Source organism: Arvicanthis niloticus, chromosome 12 (genome assembly GCF_011762505.2).
Source record: "Arvicanthis niloticus isolate mArvNil1 chromosome 12, mArvNil1.pat.X, whole genome shotgun sequence".
In the NCBI taxonomy this organism is placed as follows: Eukaryota; Metazoa; Chordata; class Mammalia; order Rodentia; family Muridae; genus Arvicanthis; species Arvicanthis niloticus.
In genome coordinates, this window is record NC_047669.1 from 56,553,218 (window position 1) to 56,571,131 (window position 17,914).

The window sequence follows — 17,914 nt, forward strand, 5'->3', positions numbered from 1 at the left end:
CCCTTAACTCACAGGCTGACCATCTCAAATCAGTTTAAAAAAGTTAAAGAAGGACTGGGTCTAAGCTTTGTATTCCTAAATGTGTTATACTGGTACAATGCCTATGAGAGTAACAATATTCATCTCACTCTTATATCACTAAGAAGCTCATGCCAATGAAAACCTTAAAATTTGTAAACAAAGTAAATTGGTGCCATTTAAGAATTTATATCTTCATCTTGATATTAATTATACAGATTTCTACTAATAGGTTATGGCTATGCAATAAACCCTAGCTAATCCTCTCTATTCCGACAAAACCACTACTTTTCCCTAGAGAGACAGCCCAACATTTACCACCTTAGTCCCCATGCCCAGGGAATAGGGGCGCTGACTCATCCTTAGCTTCTTCAAGCTGATTATGGGCGTTGAGATATTAGAAGAGGAGTGGGGGGGAGAGCAAATTGACAATCCTCTGATGCTGTGTCTTCGCTGCCTCCAGATGGAATTCACGGACCTCAGAGGTTTGAGCAGGTCTGCCCAGCTTGCTTGTCGAGTAGATACACCAAGGCTGATCATTCTGCAATATACAATTCTCAAAACAAATTTTAGTATCAAGATAGTTTTTTTTTTTAAAGAGGGCTGACATTTTATTAAGAATGTTGGTTCTAACCACTTTTCTATTTTTCCCCTCTTTTATTGGATATAAAAATGTAAATATCATTCTCACTTTCAAATGAAAAACTCATTGACTGTAACTGAGCAACCTAAAGGACACTTCCGGGAGGCCATGATCACCTGACTCAGTCTCTTTATCTGAATGGGAGATCCTTTTACATACTGAAGATCTAATGCTGAAACAAAGCAGCCCTACCTATACATAGCTATGCAGAGGTCAGAAAGAATTATAAGAAAGTATCACAAAATAGGCAAATTCCTCTAAGTAGTTTAACATGTTCACAATAACCTGCTCCTATATGGTTTTTCACTAATGATAATGAAAACCAAACCAAGCAAAAAAACAAAACAAACAACCTGAAACCCAGAAGACAGTTTCCCTAGCATGACTTTGGCATGTGGAGGCACTTAGGACCAAATAAATAGGTAACACATTACTCATGTTTTGCTGCCCTTCACCCAAGGAAATTTCCATAATTATTATCACATATTTACATCATTAAATGAAGTTCAGTATTTGCATTGTGGTTTAAAATGCATACTGATTGTGATTTGATTAGTCATTAGCATACAAAATATGGAAAGTCTAGGCTTTGGAAAGGTTGGAAGCTAGATTTCATTGTCTTCTGACTGAATAATTCTTTTTTTTTTTTAAAGATACACAGTGTGTTCCTCAGTGTGTATGCTTATTGGATTTGTGTTTGTAACCATGACAAACTGTGTCATGAATATTTCTGATTTCAAAGAACAGATCTTTCCTACTCTCATGAAGGAAGAGGAGTTGCTTCATAGTATTAGGACCTGAGTTTGGATCTCCACTACTCACGTAAAAGGCAGGTGCAGGGGTGCGTACCCAAAACCACACATTAGAGATGCAGAGGCAGGTCTATCCCTAGATCTCATTGGTAAGACCATCTAGCCTAATTTCTGAGGTACCAGTTCAGTGAGAGACCCTGTCTCAAAAACTCAGGTATATAGAGCCTGGGAAAGAAACCTGTCTGTAATTATGCTTTCATTATTAAATTCAACACAACAGGCAAGCCTTTAATGGTAAACATCTTTCACTTGGAGAATCATAGGGAAGTGGGAGAAAGTACAGAGAGATTTTTTTTTTAAATTTGTTCAAAGTATATGATTATATTCTTCCCCCTCCTTTAATTTTCCTAGATCACCCTCTCTCTTTCCCCGCTCAACTTAATTTTCTTTTGTCCTCTTGAAAATATACATGCACAAAACACATATACATATACACAATACACATACACACATGTCACATGCACATGCATATACACACAACATGCATATAAACACAATACCCATACATACACTCACATATAGAACACACACACACATTGCATACAAATACATACACATACATGCAAACACAATACATACATACACATATACACACTACACAGACCTACACACACATATACAACACATACACACACTTCATATGTACATGCATATATGTACATATGCAGACATACACAATACATGCATACACACACACACACACACACACATACACACACACAGGGACCATTTTATGTTAGCCAATTATTTTAAGCATGAGACCTGCCCTGAAGTATGGTTGACAAACCAATGTCATTCCACTGAAGAGCACTGATTTTTTTTTCTTTCAGCATCAGTCAGTTAGAGAGGGATTCTTTGTTAGGGGTGAGTCTTTTTGCCTACTTCTCGTTCTCTAAGCTCTGAATTAGTATTTCTTGACCATGCTCAGGTTTTGATATTTAACTTCATGATTCTCAAGGCATTTAGCATTCAATAGAAAGGGTCATCAAAAATGTTCATCAACGACAGGAGGACTGGAGCCATTACAAGGTCCCCTTTAATTACTGGAGGTCAGGCCTCTATCCCCGCCTTGGCAAGATTAGAATCGCCACAGCCCTTATATACTTGGAGAAGGGAGGAGATGTCAGGGGCAGCCCTGCTTATACACTGAAGGCTTAAATCAGCCATAAGCCTAAAATCAGCAATAGGCCTGACTTACATGCCTGCTAACACAAAGTCTTGGGTCTCTATGGAAAAAACACTGAAACAGGGGGCTATAAACTATTGTAAACAGGCAGCTTTTGTTGAAATCTACCAGCCTGAATAGTCATAGACCTTGTAAATAGGCAGCCTTTGGCAGATAGTACCAAACTAGATAAGGACAAGTGAATCATAGGCAGAGTCATAGTGACCTGACCCCTGAACCTTCACCCAGCTGATACCCTCCCTGTTCTGAAAGATATCTGTACTCCCCCTGAACACCTATGCTCCTGTGTCATCCCCTTCCCCACATCTTGAATTTTTGTGTGTATAGTCCCCATGTTAAAAAGTAAAAATTTTGATTTGACAACACACACACACACACACACACACACACACACACACAGTGTACCCCTGGTTCTGCTGACTTAGCTTCTGACAATCTATTTTCTTGTTCTTAGAAAAACTTTGAATTATAAAACGTTATTGTGGTTTTTGTGCTGGGTAAAATGATTTTTATTGATCTCATTTTAAACTTCAAAGTTTGTAGTGAGTTAAAATGTCCTTTAACATAATTATAGGTCATATTTATTTTCGTATTGTAAAATGCTAGTTGATCTGTTGAACATTTTAAAAAACTGGATTCCTTTTTGAGAATTTCATATATGAACACTGTATTTGCATAATTTTCTCCTTTTTCTCATTCCTCTCACTTTTCCCAACCGCCCATACTTTTTAAATACATCTTATTATTTGATTATTGTTTATATATGTATACGTGTATAAGTATATATGTTTATACAAATATTGATAAAGTGGTTCTTTTTAAATAAAAAATAAAAGAAAAATGTTCATAATATAAGTAATTAGTTTATCAGTACCTATACTTTTGAGTAGAGTATCATTACTCCAACTTCTAACATGAGCATAAATAATTTTAATGAAAAAGTTTCAAAATACCTACAATGTGTTAAGTATAATCTGAGACACTGATATGAGTATCTTTTTTCTGGAAGTTCTTAAACAAGTTTATGAGGCTACATGATGCAATCATGGAACATGAAGTGCATTAAAGTTAGTGGTTAAGTTATAAAATTAGAAAGATTTTGCATATATTATATAAGGTTGTAAGCTATACAATCTACAAGAAAATTCAAGTGAAGGAGCCAAGAATCAAATTGGCAGGGAGCTTCATCTGTTTGGTTTCCTGACTTGTGCCAAATTGTTCAAACTATTCCTGTAAATAAAGGATATTAGATAATGTGTGAGACTAAATTGAATTTCACTAAATTAAGTTTGTACTCATTGGCTGAGGAGTTTAAGGTAAGATGAAAAGATGTATTCAGGGCTGGAGAGATGGCTCAGAGGTTAAGAGCACTGGCTGGTTTTCCAGGGGTCCTGAGTTCAATTCCCAGCAACCACGTGGTGGCTCATAACCATCTATAATGAGATCTGGTACCCTCTTCTGGCCTGCAGACATACATGCAGGCAGAATGCTGTATACATAATAAATAAACCAATCTTTAAAAAACAGAAAAAAAAAAAGATGTATTCAGGGAACGTTGTGAAGATTGTTTGATGCCATAACTGGCAAGAACTTGCCTTTGGATCTTGTCAAAATTCTTACCCATTGTACTCACTAGATTTGATAAAATCTTAGCTCTGTATTGACACATAATTTTAAGAACTGTTTCAAATTATCTAAGGGTAGTGATATTTAGTATGAATAAGAATAGATAAAATATGGAGAACTATAAGGTTTTTAAAGGTTGGGCTGGAGAGATGGCTCAGAGGGTGAAAACACTAGCTGTTCTTCCAGAGGTCCTAAGTTCAATTCCCAGCAACCACGTGGTGGCTCATAGCCATCTGTAATAAGATCTGGTGCCCTCTTCTGGCCTGCAGGCATATGTGCAGGCAGAATACTGCATACATAATAAATAAATAAATAAATAAATAAATAAATAAATAAATAAAATCCTTTTTTATAAAGATTTTTTAATGATAAATTTTATTAGCCAGGTGTAAATGACCTCTCAGAGGCTTAGTGCTGAATAGCTCAAAATTTCTAGGTCTTTCTGAATTCTGGCTGTCTATCAATTCAGCTGTTCTGGCTCAAACTCCCTTCCAAGCTGTCTAGTTCAATCTGGTGTCTTTCTGTTTCTCACTGAATTGCTCTGCTTGGCCTCAAAGTAAGTCTGGTAATTTGTTCTAATCTTCTGGCTTTTTCTTATTTTCTGTCTTAGTCTGTCACCCATGACTTTGTAAAACTGTCCCTGTTCTCCTCAAACCGAAATACACCAACTATGCCAAACGGAACTGCCACAAGCAACTCACTTCTTCTGCACTGCCTGAACTCAGCTGAACTGCACTCACTGAAATGCCCTCCACTCCTGACTCATTCTGCATTGATTTAAGTACCCTCTCTTTTCTGTTTATTCTTAGAGAGTTGGATGTATTTTATCTCTGACTCATTCTTTCAAATCTTTCTATGATTCATCACATTGTCTGCATTCAATTAGAAGTCACTTTCAACCATGGCTGTTTCCTTCTACAAATTAACTTCTATTGTTTGGGATAAAAGGTGTGTACAAAGGAATTAAATGTGTGTCATTACATCCAGATCTCACTGACTTAGAATGACTTTGGATATGATCTCTTGCCACAGCATCCATGTTCCTGAATTAAAATTACTCTACCAAATTTCAATGTGCATAAACCTGGTGTTGTATTGTTGTGCTTGCTGATGGTAGAAATTAAATTACCAGAGACAAGGAAGTTGAGATGATTATATTAAACCATGTAGCTGTAAGCAGTACAGAGGGCAGAGTAACAATGAAACTAGGTGCACAGTGCACTGAAGGAACAGGGAAATTGCTTGGCAACTCAGTAACTGAGTGTCCTAAAGGAGAGAAACCAAATACCCTCAAAGTGAACTGAAGAAAATATGTATTCTGTTCGGTTTTGAGAAACATAGACACTTGCTGTTCTTGTACATCTCTGGTGAGCATAGAAAAGCAAAGTGTGAAAATAGTATCTAATGTTGAGTTTTATAGTAAATTCATTCAGTGTGTATTTACTAATTCAGGTATTGTATCTGTTAGGTAATCTACCATTTTAAAGAAATGTTTCTGTTCTCAAAATAGAAACAACAAAAGGAACAGTTAAGAACAACTGAATGGATACACATAGACAAGATGGTTTTCAGGGAGAGTAGGTGATCAATAAGAAAGGAAATTCTGGGAAGAGGGCGTCTGACCTGTTCAGGGAGAAAACCTGAGGATATAAAGCTATGAGGTGGACATTTTTGTAGTAGAATAATAAGGCATAACACAAAGAGCATCTTCTAAAAAACATTTTTTAAGTAACCATTAGTTTACATAATTTTGATTCCTGGCTTGCTACTAAATATAATTATAAAATTATTAACTAGCATGAACTTTAAAAACACAGGTATTTAACTATAAGGTATTATAAGTATATTAAATATAATCTTCATCTCCCCAATTTAATTTCTTTTCTGACCATGAGAACTAATATATGTAGGTCTTAATAAGACTTCTAGTACAAACTTATACATCACTTTTTACTAATAATTTATATAATTATATAAATCGCCATATAATTATAGGAAGGTCGTATCCCAAAGGAATGCTCAACTGTTACATGACAACATAGGATCACATATTGAAAAATGTGTCACAGAGGTCAGTCTCAAGGCCTGATATTTTTTAAACATTTTATCAATGGCTGAGATATAATCTCAGCTACCAATTTAACAGAACACTATCAGATCACATCTGGGAAGGTTGCCAGTGCTACACAGCACAAGAATTCATGTGTCCCTGAATAATTGGTAACTGTTCCATCAAAAGCAAAGCTTAAACCACAGCAAGAGACCTCTGTATTTAAGGGCTGAGTGCTAGGCACTTGAGAAGTATTACCATCTTAACAGTGTCCCAGATAATGACTGAAAACAAGAAAACTCCATTATTAGCTGTTTATTGGCTTGAGACAATGAAAAAGTTAATGTCACTTAATTTTCAAATTATAAATAAAATAAAATAAAAAATAATTTCAAATGTTACTAAAAAGCCTTGCAAATTATAAGTTGAATCAATGATTTGAAAAAAGCAAATTGAAAAAAAGCAGGTAAATATTAAAGAAATTTTCTTTCTTTATTTCAGTAATTCATTTAAGTAGTATTTATAGTGTTTATTCTGCTGCTCTTGTTCACAAGATCAGTGGTAAATACTCAGAAGACAGTGATGGACGTGCAAGGAACCTATTCATAGAACCAGACAGCACCAAGAAAAGGGGGGGGGATTAAAATATTGTGATGTGTGACCAATGTAGGAAATGTATAAAAATGAATAAGAAAACAGTTATAAAAACCACCTAAATTGGGACAAGATGTTAATCCAGATTGATGTTTGAATCAATCACTCTTTGTGATTGTTTGAGTCACTCTTACCTTTGTGTATAGTTAGTTAGTGTGTGTGTGTGTGTGTGTGTGTGTGTGTGTGTGTGTGTGAACTGTCAAAGGGATATGAAAGATTTTACTGGAGGATTTGTAAACAATCTCCTTTCTCTTTGAAAACGCTAAAGACAAGTTGGCTAAAATAAAATCAAACAGACTTCAGTGGATATCAGTGTTTCCTTTTGTGTTATAGCATTGAGATGGGCTATTCGAAGGATAGTGGATGTTTCTAAGAATGAATTGAAAAACCATGTCTTCCTTCATTTCATGTAGACCAAAAAAAAAAAAAAAAAAAAAAAGAAAGAAAGAAAATGGGACTGGGAATTGTTATATAAATTCTGGTTTTTGCATTGGAGAGGGATGTTTCATTTAAGACCCAGCAGATACATTTATTCAACACTTATTTTATGTCTGGCATGAATGTTAATTTTTACACATAGGATACTTATTCCAGCCTACAGGTATCAATGACTTAAGTCTGAGTGAGGTTATTCCCATGTGAGCCATTTCTCATTTAGGTTACTGGAGATTTTTATTCAGTGAATTTATACATAGATGCTGAAACCAGTTTCAAGGTCATTGCTATGAACACAGCTTGGCAAATTGAGTCCCATTTTTCAACACTTCTTACTGCTGTTCATCCTGAGGGTGTCTCAGTTTCAAGTATATTGTCAGACAGACAGACAGACAGACAGACAGACACACACACACACACACAGAGAGAGAGAGAGAGAGAGAGAGAGAGAGAGAGAGAGAGAGAGAGAGAGAGAGACTGAGACACAGGCAAAGAGTCAGAGAGACACAGAGAGATAGATGAGATAGACACAAAACTACACACAAACACACACACACACAAACACAACATATATACATATATAGAGAGATATAGATATAGATATAGATGATATAGATATAGATAGAGAGACACTACACACAAAACACACACAACACTATATATGTATATATATGTATATATGTACATATATATGGAGAGAGGGAGAGAGAGAGGAGAGAGAGAGAGAGAGAGAGAGAGAGAGAGAGAGAGAGAGAGAGAGAGAGAGCAGCAGAGTATTTGGTCATTGTGCTCAGAAGAGTAAATTCAAAATATTTGATGAGAATTTATATTTCTTGATTCCAAATTTAAGAAATGTTTAAAAAATAAGTTTAAAGCTACAGAGTATATTTAATGTATCATAATAGAATTGATATGTATCATCATTTTATTTTATGGAAAGAAAGATAAAAGGAACATTTTTCTGATTTGATTATTTGAATGATTTGAAGATAGCACAAACTTTGTATTTTAAGCATGCTTAGTTACATTAAATTTGAAAAAAAGAGCAAATAAATAATATGATAATTGAAAATGAAAGGAAGAAACATCTGGAAGCAAAGTGCTATCACCACCTAAGAAAGGAGACAGAGATGGGAATGAGTCAGGGAAACCTGTTTCACTGGGATCATGAAGCTTTGTATTCTGAATCCCATCTGCTTCTGTCTTAGACAACTGGTCAGTTTGCACAGCTTCTATTGTTGTGTTTTTTGGTTTTATTGTAGAATTTGAGGGACTAAAAGCATGTAGAAAATGAGCAGGAGGTGGAGTAAAAGAAATAAGAAAGAAGGCAGAGACAGGGAAAGCACAATTCTGATCTCCATACCCTGTCACTTTGACTGTTTTCTCCTGATTAATAACATTGAGGAACATAAATCATGGACATCGAGTCTGAAGAATGGGTACCATGGATGCCTGGATGCTGATGCCCTTGTTCATCACTCAGCTTATAGAGGAGTATGTAAACACCACCTTGTAGGAACAGAAGAGTAAGGAGAGTGACAATTTGAAATGAAAAATCTGTAATTAAATTATTAGTAGATACATAACCAAGTCAACCTTACACTAGAAAGTGTAAAACACATTTGCCATGGGCACACTGCCTCTGTTCCTGATTCTTAAATCTATCAAAACTCCAAGTTGAATGAAGATTAGATGATGACCTTGCTGGGAATTAAACAGAGTAATCTGTTGCTAGAAACACAGAGAGATATTTGATAACTTTATTATTTCCTTCATTCTTTGTGAGTTTAAAAACTCACAAAGGTAGGATTAAGCAGCTGTACTGACACTGTCATTATTATGTTAAATGCATCAAACAATAGGATAAAATTATAAAATTTAATTACTGTATACTATAAACCAACTATGAATGAGATATATTTTTAAACATCAAAACGAAAATTATATTTTTAATATTTATTTTTATTCTTCTATATGTAGATTTTTCTTTTCAATAACATATATTATATAGGTATAATATTTGCATGAATTTCAGTTGATTTTCAATAATATGGAAACTTTCCTTGAACTCTACTTTGAAATTCAGGCCAGTGTCATATTTTGTAACATATAGTGAGTTCAAAACCACAATTGATAAATTATACAACTCCAATCATCATTTTTAGACATTATATCTTTGAAGGTTGTATTATAGATTAATGATTGTGCTAATAAAGAAATTTCATAAGGACATTAAATTTTCGAAAAGCACATATCTAGAGTTAAGTGGTTTCTCTTAAAAGTATAATTTTATGAATTTGATTTTTTGTACAATAGAAAACATGCAATTGCAGGTGTTCCTGTCACTGTTCTAGTTCCAAAGATGGTCAGAGTGATCCCATATCTGCCTAAGGAAGTCATTGCAATGTCTTGGTTTTAATATGTACTTTGTGTTGTTAAATAGCTTTTCCTGTCTTTGAAGTCATACATTTGTACATACATACATACATACATACATACATACATTCATACATACGTATGTATAGAAGTAATTATATGCATGGCGTCATGACCCAAGAAATAGGAAGTGATGTGCCTGGAAACTAGTGCTACTGAATTCTACTGGTCCCATCTTTGAATCATAATTGCACCTTCACCACAGATGTTCCTTGTGACCTACAACAAATAGGTTAATTGGTTTGTGCCTCAGTTTCCTAATTTGTGAAATGTAGCATAAAGATGAAATCATTCTCAGTCCCATGAGGCCAAGGCATGGTGAGGATGCCACAATGTAGCATCCAGCCCTTGTTCAGGGAATTCTCACGAGGTGCACCGAGGCCTGGCTACTCTCACAACAAGAGAAACAGCTATTTTAAGATGCACATGGGTATTAAAGTCTCACACAAAGAAAGGGAAATCACAAACATTCTATTTATTATTTTTGAGAATGATAAAGCACCAAGTTACAGGACATATTTGAAACTGTATATTTATGGACATGTTATTCTTAGCTATTAGCATGTTAGCCCAAATTTATAATTAATTTGTTCAAAATTCTCCCACTTTATTTCTATTTTTATTACAGTGTCTGTCACATGAATATATTGATTTTTGTGCCAACTTCTGTGCCTGTCACAATTTTAGTATGCAAAGTAGCTTTTCTAAATTCAGCACTTTCAATGTAGTTTACAGGATATGTGGACATGCCTCACAATTCGACCTTTATTTGTTATAAGGGCAGGGCCATTTCAAGGTTGAAATCCAGGCTTTTCACTAAATTTTCCCATTCACTTTCACTCTTTATTGAGCCCTTAACAAAAAATGAGGTCTACATGTTGCACAAAACCATCTTCAAATGTTATCAGAACAAGGGCAGTTTAAACAGAGACATTGTAGAATACTTCAACTGAGATTTTTCTTGTGAAGAAATAAAATTGATTGAGAGCAAAACATGACTTGAACAAAATCTCAGAAAGAAAAGTTAAGATAATTATTTGGTTCCAATTCAAGCCAACTTTGATTATATATATATATATATATATATATATATATATATATATATATATATGAATGTGTATATATGTGTGTGTATATATATATACACACATACACACACACACACACACACACACACACACACACACACACATATATATATATATATATATATATATATATATATATTCTTGTGTTTAAAATGTATTGTCCTTAAAGGGTACATAAAGTTTAGAGTGTATTTTCATTCTATGTAGTTTGATTGAACATATTAGCTTTAAATGAGTAAGTAGCTTTTAGGTAGTCCAAAGGGCAGATTCTCTCAGCCATCACTGTTTTTATTTGTGTATGTCTAGTCACTAAGCATTATGACCTATTGAACTCTGCTTATCTGCATCTGTTCATTATGATTACTTTGTATCTTTAGTATCTGCATGTTTTTAGACACAGAAAGTTTTATTGTATCATTTTTGAATGTATGTTCAATGTAATAATGGTATATTTCTGAGATTTACAGCTGATTATTTCTTTTAAATGTCACAATGGAGCTCTAATGTAGAAGTTACTTATTGAAGAGACTACTTCATGAATAATAATAATTTAATAGAAAACAATGGGCTTTTTTCATGACTGTGAGGAATTTTCTGCATTAGAAATTTTCTCTAGAAACATATTTTTGTATATGTGAACTACATTTAGTCTGAGTGAATTAGAAAAGCAGATTAAAATCCTGACAGCATTTTAAAAAGAAAGACTATAAACATTAAAAGCTAATTTTTTAAATGACCTTGACATTGAACACATTTGTGTAAATGTATCTGTATCTTTGATCCTTTCTATCCTCATTTGAGAATAATATCCAAATTCTTACAGCAATTTCTTTACAAAGATCCAATAGTAACCAACCAAATCATCAACACATGATTGTTTTACCCTCCATGGTTATAGGAAATGTAAAATCTTGCCTAAAAAAATAAATAAAAATAAAAACAAAAAACCAAAGAACTCACAATGCTTTTGCAACATCTGAGTTACAAATGTTGTCGAGGTGTGTATTTCATATTTTGTTTCCAGGCTGAGTGGTGATGTAGATATGTTTTGGGGGGTGGGGTTGTTTGGTTTTTGTCACTGAATTTTATTCCATCATTACTTAAAAAAATTGTATAACAAAGAAAATCAAGAGTATTGTCTTATCTCCATGTATTTTTAAAACCATATGAGTTCTTCTTTCATCACTGGGCATTTTCTTTGTGAGCATTCTTTTGTTTGTTTAATTTCAGTGCTTTTATTTCTCTGTCTCTTCAAGGTGTGGTGAACATATTTAGAAAGCAATGAAAAGAAAGCAAATGACAACAGGCATGATCAAAGATAAACGTGATTCTATTAACTCAGTATTTATGATAATGTAATTAGTGATAAGGACCTACCTGGCTTATAATTTACTCAGGTGTGTTATGGTTCCAAAATCATTCCATGTAACTCCTTACAGCAATTGGATTTACTTTAGGTGATACCTAAATACTTATGGTATTCAACTGTCTTGTAACTACTAATTAAGACTTTTAACATTCTTGAGGTATGTACCATAATATAACAAGCAACATAATTTTACAGAATATATTCACCTGAGGTTTAGTTTACTTTCCCGTATTTAAACTAAAATGAAATCGTGACAGATCATTTAATTTTCAGAATAAACCCAAAGTAAAGGTCTAAGAAAAGAAATAATTTCTGATTATCAAAACAAAGTGGCACTTTCATGATTTTACTAAGAAATGACGGTCAAATAAATATTATATTTAATTTTTTATGATTGCTAGTACAAATTTGGTGCAAAGGTCACATTTATCCCATATTGGGGATGTGCAAAGTGGCAATGTCACTGTGGAAAATAGTGTAGATATTGCTCCAAAGCTAAAAATAGATACACTGTATGCCATATATCTCAGCTATATCAGCTTTGGCAAAATACGCCAAGAACTATACTTCCCAATACAAAAGTACTTGCCCATCCTTATTCAATGTTATTGTATTCACAATTGCTTTAGGTTGCATCATATTATTACCTTTAAAATACATATATTCCTGTCTTCCTTGACATTAGTATGTTCTGAAGCAATACTCTCAAGATTTTTATGAACTCTACTAGATATGTTATTCTGTTCTATTACACATTATTTAACATTGAGGTCACACATCTCACCACCACATCATTCACTGGTGTGTGGTATGTATGCATATGCATATGCATGTGTGCTTTTATGGGAGCACTAGTGTGTGGATGTTCACACTGGGAATCATTCGCTGTTTCTCTTCTACCTTATTCATGTAGAATCCAAACCTGAGCTCACTTAGGCAGGGAAGCTTGCTAAGCTGCTTTCTCTGAGGAGCTTGTCTCAACCTTCTGAATCTGAAATTACGGAGGGCCACTGTACCCACCCAGCATTTATGTAGACTCTAGGCTTCTGAATAACTGAACTATGATGTTTATCCTTCTGTGACAACTACATGAACCACTTCCCTTTGAGCTCAATTGTATTACATAATCTTATACATTTTCATGTTGTATAACCAATAATGGACAGCCAATGTGTAAAAACAGAAAAGGGTTTCTGGCAAATTCAATTCGAGAATCAAGGCTTACTCTAACTATGGATGTTCATTGAAACCACTATCAGCTACAGGTTTTGTCTGTGATGAGAACAAAACAGCTGACAAAACCACAAAACCACATAGATGACGGCAATGGAAGACAATGGTAGGGCTGAAGAGTGGTTCAGGGAACGTATAGCTCTTTTCCAATTCTCAACACCTTGTTAGGCAACTCTCAACCGTGGCTATCTCCAGCTCCAGAAGCAACAAAGTCTTCCTTTGGCTTCTGCAGACACCCACTCTCATGTGCATGTTTCCATACATAAATTAATTAAAATTATGTGTACATAAAGAAAAACAACCATGTTACAGGAGAGGGATGAAAAGCAGCATCAAAGAATAGAACAGAATGAAACAAGCAGGGATCATGAAGTGAAAACTTTATGTCAAAAGTCTGTTAGATTCTGAAGTGATGAGCAGAGGAAAGTTGTTCTTATGGTTCTTGTGTGTCTTTTTTATTTCTCTTGAATGTAATCAGTAGTCTTTGAAGATGTGGCATTTTAGGCTTCCTGGGATAGGACTGATTTTTAATAAACTCTGGATTATAACATCTTCATATGTTCTCATAACATATCATATGCAAACCCAACAAGAATAAGATCACCCAAATTTTCAATGTTTATTCAGGAAATTTACTTGCTATTAAAATTGTAAAAGTCAATACAGAAACTGGAGAAACTGTGTCATGTTATTTTAATAACTATTTCAATGTGAAGAGAATAAAGTATAATGAAGAACACATGTTGACTTGATGCTATGACATAAAGTAGTACAGTTATAGATAAAACAGAATGCATGATTTGTACCAGATGTAGACATACTTTAGGATTAGTATGCAAGGGCAAAAACTCAGGAAGTGTGCAGCAAGGTAACCACGTGTTGCTACTGGGAGTCCTCTATACAAGTGCCTTTACAGTAGACTTTACTTGGTTTCTAAGATGAAATTGCAATGTGTTTTTAATATTCTGAGATTTTAAAAGTCCACAGGTGAACAGTTCAGAAAAAAATGATTAAGAGTTATGTCCTTTTACCATATTTTTTTAGTTTATTATTTCCTGATTGTTGGAATTGTATAAATTTAACATCTCGTATCTCTCATTTGAGAAAGAATGAAGTCTGCTAGTCTTGCCCCATAGGACCAGTATGTCAAGATGAAATTTGTAAAGTGCATTCTCCTCCTTTAACTTACTAGGGTTTCAATGCAAATTATCTATGACTGTCATTATATTAATATTTTCAGTTATTGTTAATGATAAAATATTTTAAGCTATTAATATATATTTTAATTTAGTAATTATTTTGTGAATTAAATTGTCTTAATTGTCTAGATAAATTAAGTACAATATGATCTTTCTACATATAAATAATATTTGAACAAAGCAATACCTATTTATACATATATCCTCTCCTATTTTTTTTTTCAAGACAGGGTTTCTCTGTGTAGTCCTGGCTGTCCTGGAACTCACTGTGTAGACCAGGCTTGCCTTGAACTCAGAAATCCACCTGCCTCTGCCTCCCAAGTGCTGGGATTAAAGGCGTGCACCACCACTGCCCGGCTCTCTCCTATTTTCTATTCTTCCTAATTTTTATCTCTCTCTCTCTCTCTCTCTCTCTCTCTCTCTCTCTCTCTCTCTCTCTCTCTCTATCTCTCTATCTCTCTATCTCTCCATACATACATACATACATACATACAAATATATATACATACATATATATTAGAGAGTATTTGCCTTTCTGATTATATTTTGTTTTTGTTTCATCTGGTAAAATACCTTCTCTTATCATGTCTGTACATTTTGATGCAAATGTGGGGCTTCACTATTTTGTGGTCAAACAATATTCTATTGCATCTATATAGCATATTTTATTCATCCAATCATAGAACTTGTTTTGATCAAGTCTATCCCTAATATCTTTCCTAGTTCTACAAAAATATTCTTCCTCAGTTTTCTGTATTTTATTTTTAAGCCAACTGAGTCTTCTTAGTGTTGCTATCCTGTGTGTGGATGCAATACTATCCTAATGGACCATGAGTAGCATCTCAGGGGCCTTATTCTTAAAGAAAACTGAATCTCCTCTAGTAACTGTCAGCTGCCAATAGCTCCTGAGCTATATAGGTGCATAATCACCTGCACTCTCCATAGTATTCCTGATTTGATCTTGCATAAGTTTTTGTCTATGCCATAACCATTGCTACAAGTTTATGAGTACAGCTTCCCTACTATGCCTGGAAAACACCATATCCCCTGGCTCTTATAATCTTTCTGCCCCTAATTATGTGATGATCCCTGAACATTGGATGCGTGAAATGTGATATTGATATCCCACTTTGGCCTGAAGACTTCTGAATCTCATAGCTCTGCACATTGACCAGTTGTAGGTCTTGGCATTAATCATCATTTATGGCAAAAGTTCTCTGATTATGGTTGTACTAATCTACTGGTCATTAGGAGTCAGTCTCACAATAAGCTCTTATAACTGAATAATAGTGTAGAGCCTATAATCTAACTAGCCACAGGTTCTTAACCTCTTATTGCTGCTAGGTGTGAGTTCTGTATTGTAGAAGGGATTCCTTTTGTTAGCATTTCTTTTGTCTTTGCACCAGTGGGCATATCATGCCAGGCCATTATAGTGTGCATAACACCTTTTAGAACTATGAAAATAAGCCAAGAGAAATGAACATTACAGAATGATACCAACTTGATTTGGTGGGGATGTATTGAGACAGTGATGGGGTTTACTACCTGAAAGAGTGTTTCAGAAACATGTGATCACTAGGCAGCATGAATGGAGATCCCTGTTTGGAAGTGGCAAGAACCATACTGGGTCCTCGGGTGGTAATGAAGGTGACAGCAGAATTTAGTGTTCCTACCGTAGAGAGGGGCTCATTAGACATATTGTTTTCAGATAGGAAGGACGGAGGCTCCTACATAGGGTGGCCCACAGAGCACACAGCCCTCAGATGACAGGGTTGGATTCTTGTTGAGCTCTTCATTTAAAATAGTTGTTGTTCCTTGCCTAAATCTCTGTTAAATTTCTCAATCATAGACTACATTGGTTCTCTATTTTTATACTCTACCTGTACTTCTTGAATCTCATTAAGATATTTGTAAACATACATTTATATTCTTTATCAAATATTTTCCATACTTATTTTTTTGGAATATTGTGATAAAATTAGCTTATTCTTTTGCTCTTTTGCATGCATCATGCTTTCTTGAGTTTTTTCCTAAATTATCCTACTTTTTATGCTCCTGCATAAAGAGCTATGAATCTGATATTTTAGGTGCCACTAATACTCCTATGGGTAATATTTTTAATAAGCAATCTCCTCCTGAAGATTTGTTAGGTGTTTTTGCAGATGTTAACTTAATTTTTGCTCAACAGCATATTATAGGATCTTTACAGTTTCATTGGCTATAATAAATTCCTTTATGCACAGATAATAGTGTGTCAGAATTGAATAGACCTGCTGTCTTCATGGATCATGCAGAAATTGGACTCTCTAGCAGCTGTGCCATGTGTAATTCAGGCAGCAGTGACTTTGGGATTCTTAGTATGGAGCTCCTCCTTCCACGTGGGTGATATTCCTTGTCAGACATTGTCTATATCCTCACCTACTTCAGATTCTATGTCTGCAACTTACAAATTCCTTCGCCAGGGAAGCATGAGCAGTCATGAGGTGTTCAAAGTATCCCCTCCCTCCACTTAGATCCAGGTTGTGACATGGCCCTGATACTTCCAAGTATGGTCAGGACATTCAAATATAGCCACACAGCTACTTGTTACTTTTGTCCTGCAGAAGGAGAGGTGAGTGTTGAGAATCTCTTGGTAGTTATCTTAATTTGTTTGAAATTATTTATTCTTCAGATGGTTACAATTTCAGTCCCACTCACTGTCAGTATTGCTGTTTGCATACCCTAAAAATAAATGTGTCACTTGGTCTCTGTCCTGCAGAATTGAATCATTCCATTGTTCAGGTCCTAGGGCCTTATTGCAATAACACCTGGGAAAGTATGAATATGTAGGAAGTAGTTAAATGCTACCTTAGACTTGTAATTGTATTGCAGGTTTTCTACAACTATAGCACTATTGATCCATCATCATCTATTAGATAATTAGATTAGATAGCATTATTAGAACCATTACCTTCTGGTCACCTGCAGAAACTGGTATTGTCTGAGCTCTTGAGAAAATACTTCTGCCATAAAGCCCAGGTCTCTGTTGAACCTGTTGCATTTATTTTGATTCTAACATCAGGGCAATTGATTTCAAGTCAAGCTCACCTAGCCAAGGACCCGTGATAAGTTGGCTGCTGCTCTCCAGTATACTGTGTACCTGATGTGTAGGGCCCTCCCACTGGT